Raw genomic sequence first — 8225 nt, 5'->3', positions numbered from 1 at the left:
TGATACCATCGGGGACGAAACGTCCACCAGCAGTGGCATCGACCCAGTGGTGTTAAAAGATATCAAAGGTACTTTTTTTATAATTTCATACGCCAGATCAAAACATTTTCTTGATGAAAGCTCTTCCTTAGCTAGAAAACCAGATTTAATCCACTATTTACAACATAAGAAAATGTCTGTGCCAAGTCAGGAATATGACAGATGTTATCAATTTGATTGATGTGTTTGGGCTTTTTATTTTCCCGTATGCTTTGGGACATTCCGTTTAGTATTTTTTTCTCAGAGTTCAGTATTTTTGTTATTTCACATTTGGCTCTACATGAAGCCAAATATAAACAAATAGTAGTGTACTTAAAGTTTTACTTATTCAAATATTTCTTTGTCAAAAAATTGTATGTAATATTGATACGCGTTATATGTGCAATTTTTTATTTGTGTAATTCTAAAGCTACTTGTATTGTATTATCGGGAAAATGATAGTATTTTTTCCTGACAATACTTACAAGGTTCCCAGATTTAACACTTAGTATAATAAACCTGGACAAAACAGTTACCAGTGATATTTGTATTTAATTATTTTGAAGTCAAAGAGTGGCATGACCATATATGAATGGAGCTTGTTTATACATTTGTGGTATCAATGGCAACTGTAATTCTACATCAAATTTATAAAAATTAGCAAGCCTTTTCGAATAATTATCTACAAAATATTTCAATGTGTTTCAAATTTAAAATTTCAAATATACACGCTGCAGTTATCTATAAATATATTATACCCTTACATCCAATCACAGTGCTCCAAATCTGACCTCAATAACCTGCCTCAGTTACTGTACAAAAAAAAAAAAGCTTACATAAAGGTTGGAAAATTTAAAACTATTTTTCTCTTTTCATGCCTATTTTGTTTGTGATTCTTACATTAATCTATTGCACGGACTTTAATATGTCATTATTTATCTTTACTGTTAAATCGTGTTTAATTTTCGAAACCTATGAATAAGTAAAATGTGAAAAATACGAGTTTTGCAGAGATGTCGATGTGCAATATTTTATTCCAATACGTTAGCTTTAACTAATGGACACACAGACAACCGACCAGTATTATGACTCAGTCAGTCAGTGTACTAATGTAAATGTAAGAAACTAATTTTGGATCTTATTTGCACTTCAAACTCGTTTGAAATATCATTCAACAGCTACCTTTTTTTTTTAGAAAGGACATGTTTGGTATTAAAATATATCTTGTTTACTGTTGGTCGTATGATAATCGAAAAAATTTCGGTGTATAACAATCGAAATTATCTCTAAATGTTTACAAATTCGTTCAAAAATGCGATGTATTTGTACCTGATTTGAAAAACTTGCCTATTGCGTCCTTTGTTTTATAGTAGCATTTTGAATACATCTAGATTCATATTGAAAGTGAAAAGTGCGAAACGTAGCAGAGTTACCCCGTATCAATCAGTTTGAAATTTCTGTATGTCTTTATTATTTTGTCTTCATTTGTATATTCATGAAGAATTTTTTAAATGAACACCAATAAATAAACTTATCATTGATAACAGGACTAAATTTTGTATATACGCCAGACGCGCGTTTCGTCTACAAAAGACTCAACAGTGACGCTCGAATCCAAAAAAAGTTAAAAATGCCAAATAAAGTACGAAGTTGAAGAGCATTGAGGACCAAAATTCATAAAGTTTCATAAAGTTTTGCCAAATACAGCTTAGGTCATCTATGCCTGAGGTAGAACAGCCTTAGTATTTCAAATATTCAAAATTTTGTAAACAGTTAATTTATAAATATAACCATATCAATGATAATTCATGTCAGTACAAAAGAGCTGACTACTGGGCTGGTGATACCCTCGCGGAAATAAATCTCCACCAGCAGTGGAATCGACCAGTGGTAGTAAATAAATTCATCATAGATACCAGGACTAAATTTTGTATAAGCTACTATATTATTTTTTCTCTCTAGAACATTGAAATGTTTAATTTTTACTTATTTTGTCTTGTTTACCAGCTCAATGATTTAAGACTATTGATCAGGGGTATACTACTTTTGCCTTTATATACCATACCGTTTAAATAACTTAATGACTGATGTACATTGCTTGTACAATGTCATGTATTACTAAGTATAACATTATTGAGAGTAGAAGGCATCTGTTCAGATTAGCATTGTATTCTACACTAAAATAAGCAAGCAAGTTAACATATTATATATCACGACAAGTGATACAACTGTGGTAGATAATAGTCTAGGTGGTGCCATATGGTTTTCATCACTTTGAGGTAACAGTTCATTTGATAACAATTCATAGTAACTTTAATCTTCATATTGACAGTTTCAATTAGACATAACATTGACCATAATATCTTGTGGGAAGTCAATATGTTACAGTATGTAAAGGATTAACACAAAATAGTTCTCAAAGGAACCAAAACTCGCTCAAAATAAGATTAGTACTTTAAGGTAATCTGATACAGAGGCGCATTAAAAATCTACAATTATACAATGAGCTCACAGTTTTCTGACCCTTTTATTTAGCCCAAGGCTGTGGATACTTTATCCTCGATTATCACTACAAAAATTTTGTTACAGCAGACAAAGTTTCAAACAATATTGAAACTATATGCCGGATAAAATGGAAATTGCTCACTTTCCCTATATTATTCGCCATTTTGTTTTTTAGAAAATCATGAATTCGTTTTGTTTTACATTTGATATTATTTACAGATAAAATGACAATGACAATCTCTCATCTTTATACTGGATACTTAAACATCCTTATAAGGAGTGTTACATAGCCGGGTCGTCAAGGTGTTCTTTTAAAGGGTATTATGCGACAAATTTATTTTTAATCTCTTCCTGTGTGACGTTAACATTCTGACGTCAAACACGCGACTATACACTACAGTTGATGTGAACCTTGCCATGCAGTCACAGGACTTCAAATAATTCAATCCTTTATGGGTTGATTTAAAATACATATATAAGTAAGCAATGAATGTGGTTGTTAAATTTGATAGTTGTGCTTTTTTGTTGACATTTTTTTCCCTCTCTAATTGATATTGTGACACTGTGATGACTGCTGTCCCCCTATTTTGACATGTTTACCTATTATATATATAAAAGAAGATGTGATATGATTGCCAATGAGACAACTCCTCACATGAGACCAAAATGACACAGAAATTAATAACTATAAGTCACCGTACGGCCTTCAACAATGAGCAAAGCCAAAACCGCATAGTCAGCTATAAAAGGCCCCGCAATGACTATTTAAAACAACTCAAACGAGAAAACTATTGGCCTTATTTATATACAAAAATTTAACGAAAACAAACATGTAACTCGGAAAAACCGAATGACTATATATAGGTATGTGACTATCATACATGTGAGAGGTTTAGCGCTATAAACCCCGGTTAGATTTACCGTTTTCTTCATTTGAAAATGTCTGTACCAAGTCAGGAATATGACAGTTGTTGTCCATTCGTTTGATGTGTTTATAATTTGATAATGCCATTTAGTTAAGGACTTTCCGTTTTGAATTTTCCTCGGAGTTCAGTATTTTTGTGATTTTCTTTTTATGCCTGTTTGTTTTGTTGACAAATTGTTTTCGATATAATACAATTGTATGCGACTTTATTACAAGTGATGGATTAAACTAGCTAGGTTAAGGTTTAATCCACCATTCTTTTCATCAGAAATTGCATGCACAAAGGCAGGAATATGACCGTTGTTAATCATTCGTTTGATGAATTTCAGCTTTTGATTTCAACATTTGATTAGGGACTCTCCATTTTGACTTTTACTCGGAGTTCTGTTTTGTTCTATTTTCTTTTTCATCACAATTCCTCGAGATAAAAAAAATTCCTGCAGAATTATGGTAATGAGGCACATTCAATCAGCAGGGCCACTATGATTTGAAGTTTTAAAACTTAGAGATATTTACTCCACAATCAACAATCTTTACAATTTTGCAGTAATATTAATAACCCTCGGTTTTAGATTATAACCCGGGGATCTCTCTTAATCAATTTATTACTTTTGAACAGTGGTATTCTACTGTTGCCTTTAATTTTTTTTTTTGACTTGTCGACGCTTTAAATAAAATGTGTCCCATGCCCCAGACCAGGCATACATTTCCTAAGTCGTGTTTGGCAAAACTACTTGTTTATTTTGTCTATTGGTTTTGCCTTTAAACTTATTCGATTCAAGTAGCATGTCGACGAAACGCGTTTAGTTAACCAATGTATTACCCTGTTAATTTTAGGAGTTTGTTTGAAAAAACTGGATCGAAACCGCTACAGATTGACGTTTCGTCTCAAGAGGTATCACCAGCCAAGTATTTAGCACTTTTTTGTAAACAAGAATGTCATTTATATGTTTTTTTAAAAGTTAGGTGTTTATCATATATAGAATTATTCGAAACACTGATGTTTTTCTTCCAAAACTTTAGATTGGCGTACCAAATTATAAGCAGTGTATTTTTGATGAAACTTTTTAATATGATATATATTGAAAAATATAAACAAACAAACATGTTACAATACATCAAGTTGTATAAGTTAATCGAATTCACATTATACATAAGAAACAGAAATTGAACGTACACGAAAATACTCACAATCTTCGTTCAAATACAACTAATTAGCATTGAAGTGTGATGTTTATATGAATCATACCGCATGAGAGATCAAATGAGATATATTTAAGAAAAAGTTATGAATTTTGAACTGCTAATCGTTGTTAAATTTTCAAAGGTTACATCTAAAGAATATATATCTTGGTAAATGGAAGTCATACCCAAAGATGCTTGATTTTTTTCTGAAAGCAAATGTTTAAAAAGTTTCAATATTATATAATAAGATCATTATGTTTATAAAAGACATACTGACAATAACAAATGAAGGAATTTGTATCCGTTTGATATGATAACAATATCTAGAAATAAACATGCGTTGCAAAATATTGAAGTCTACAGATGAGAGCACGACACGTATTACAAGTAGCTAGTTCAAACAACCTTTTAAAGTCTATAATAAGTCCTCATTATATGAATCGCAAGTATATTCCCTTTTAAATTTCATTTTATATTTTTATTAGCCCTTATGCTATCTTTAACTATGGCTTTTAACAATTTATTTAATTGATTTTTTATTGTAGATGTATCAATTATTGAAATAATACAATATTATTTAATAAAACCAATCAATTACAGATAGATGCTGTGACATCTATCATAAGATATACAAGTCGACGTGAGATATTTGACACAATATGTATTTCTTCTTTTAAAGTTGATAAACTGAAATATCATTACGATCAACCATTTTGTTAGAACTATGTAACATGCCAAAAATTATATTAGAAATTTTTGAGTTACCTCTCTTTGCATATATAGAGTTCAACTATTGAAGTTTTGTAAAATGTCAAATACATTGAATTACATTAGAAATGTTTGAGTTATCTATCTTTGTATAGAGTTAAGCAAATGAATTGAAATTTGGAAATTAAATAAAATTGGAAAAAAGAGAAAAGATAATTTTTATATTAGCATTTATATATTTTATCAAATCTTATTTATGATACAGTTTGATTATTTTGTCCAGATATTATTTAAAGGTATTTCAAAATATTATTTACTTCATTCTAGTAATTACTGTACAGGTAAAAACTGTTCACTACATTGTATATTTTTACTATTGATAAATAACTGATCGACAGGTGTAGTTGTGTCTCAGTTTTGTGAACAAGAATATTTGAAGATTTAAGGTTGGTGTATTTTGTAAATATTTATAATGATTGTGAATATGACTGTTTGATATAAAAGAGTTTTATAAAATACAAAAAGAACAAAAATATGATATGTAAATGTAAATAACATTCTATATTTTTATCTGAAGTTTTGCAAATGCAAATATGATTTTGAAATTTGGTTTATTCATTTAAATTTGAAATATAGTTTTATTGAACTAATTGATAGGCATTGTTGAGAAATATTTATACTGTGGATTCATTTATTTTCGTGGGTACCAATTTTCGTGGATTACGGAAAACTTGCATGTTCGTGGATATCTAATTTCGTGGAATCGCCGAAGTCTGCATATGATCCTTTAGAAATTTTGTAATTCGTTCAACATTTATTTTCGTGGTTCACCTGTACCCACTAAAGCCACGAAAATTGGTATCCAACGAACTATAATGAATCCACAGTACTATGAAAGATGTGTTTTACATTTTAAATATAAAAGGTTCTGATAAAGTAAATATTGTTCACAGGTAGATCTATATGTGATTTTCATACTAGAGGATGATATTATTGCAGTAAAATTGTCTGCCATTTCCTTATTTAGGGTATGTATATTGAATTGTTATTATGTGCCCTTGATTGATATTATGATAATGTTTAGTTAATTTTTGATATTTCTAGTTGAAACATTATTGATTATTCATAAACAAATGTTGTTTACTTTGAAGACTTTCTCTTGTGTTCATATTTTGATTTGAGAAATGTTATGAATTGTAATATTCAGAAAGGGAGATAATCAAGTTCTTAAAGCTTTTATATAGCTTTGGTTAAATTAATGTTTCTATTGTATTTAATTGATATTTGAAAAAGCAATCTATATTTCAAGTTAAATTTAATTGAATTTATATCTGCATTTCATTAGTCTTATCATGTTTTGTGTTTTTCTATTTTTCCACAAATATTGCACTATTCAGCGTTGCCAATAATTAATGTTATTTTCGATATATGTATAATGTGGATTCGGATATATGAATACAGTATAATAAATTCATGAACCTTACATTTGTGCTTTCGTAAGCCAGTTTTATCGTTTTCGGAGGTTACAAAAATAGACTATTTACGGCACCAACTTTATTGAGGATTAGTTAAGTGAAATAACTATACTGTTTCCTTTTACAGTTTTTGTCTCAGTGTTGGAATACAGAATCTGAAGAATATAAGTGAAATCGCAGTAATGAAGTAATTAAAATTGCCAAAACTATCGAACTTTGAAAAAATTCAAAACGGAAAGTCCCTTAATAAATAGAAAAATCAAAAGCTCTAACACACCAAACGAATGGATACAACTGTCATATTCCTGACTTGGTAAAGGCTTTTCTAATGTTGATATCAGACTTATCACCGAATTTGTACTTATGACAGCAACATGACGTTGTCACATGTGCAACAGATTCTGCTTACCCTTTCGAAGCAACTGAGATTACACCCGGTTTTTGGTTGGATTCGTGCTGCTCAGTCTTTCTTTGTTTTGTTGTGTTTTTTTATCATTATCATTATCATACTAAAACTACATAGGTAATAGGAAAGAAGTTTAAACTATGAATTTGTATTGATTACTAAAGAACAAGATAACGTCATAAGTAAACGACGCTAGATATACAATAATGCCGCGTTATGTTAACGTTCTCTTCTGTGTGTGATTTCAACAGTTATCTTTCGTCGGTCTTTTAATCATCGGAATATTTATCATTATAACTCAACAAATATGTTGTCAATCAAGAAAGTACAATATTTAAATTTATATCAATGATTTTCTTTACAGAGCAGGATTTCCCTGACTAAGATTCTCAACTTTTTTTATCGTGAAAATCTCTCAGTTTGATACTGAATACATACTCTTCAAAACCTTTTTAAGAGTAAAGATATAGTACCGGATCCTCTAGATATTCGATTATAGATCTTAACGTAAAAAAAGGAATTTAGAGCTATAACAGGTATATTAATAAAATTAACGGTATCAATTTTCTTGCACCAGATGCGCATTTCGACATTACATGTCTCTTCAGTGATGCTCGTGGCCAAAATATTTGAAATCCAAAGCTTATATAAAAGATGAAGAGCTATAATCCAAAAGGTCCAAAAAGTATAGCCAAATCCGTGAAAGGAATCAGAGCTTTGCATGAGGGAGATACATTCCTTAATTTAAACCAGCAGCGGTGTTTGTCAAAAGTTGATTCTCGAAATTCTAGGACCCGAATGTGGCCTTTTATTCTGAACAATCTCACAGTATACGAAACATCATGTAGGTAGATAGGGCTCTTTTTTTTTATTTAAGGGGAATGCAATATGCAATAGTGAATACTATTTTTATTTCGTTGCTGATAATGATATGAGTAAACTTAATTTTTTTGCTATTAAATTTTTATATTTCGATAATGTTGTATAGGTATACTTAACCTAC

The sequence above is a fragment of the Mytilus galloprovincialis genome, chromosome 10 (genome assembly GCF_965363235.1).
Source record: "Mytilus galloprovincialis chromosome 10, xbMytGall1.hap1.1, whole genome shotgun sequence".
Classification (NCBI taxonomy): Eukaryota; Metazoa; Mollusca; class Bivalvia; order Mytilida; family Mytilidae; genus Mytilus; species Mytilus galloprovincialis.
The sequence above is the reverse complement of the archived record's forward strand: the minus strand, read 5'-3'. Positions refer to the sequence as shown.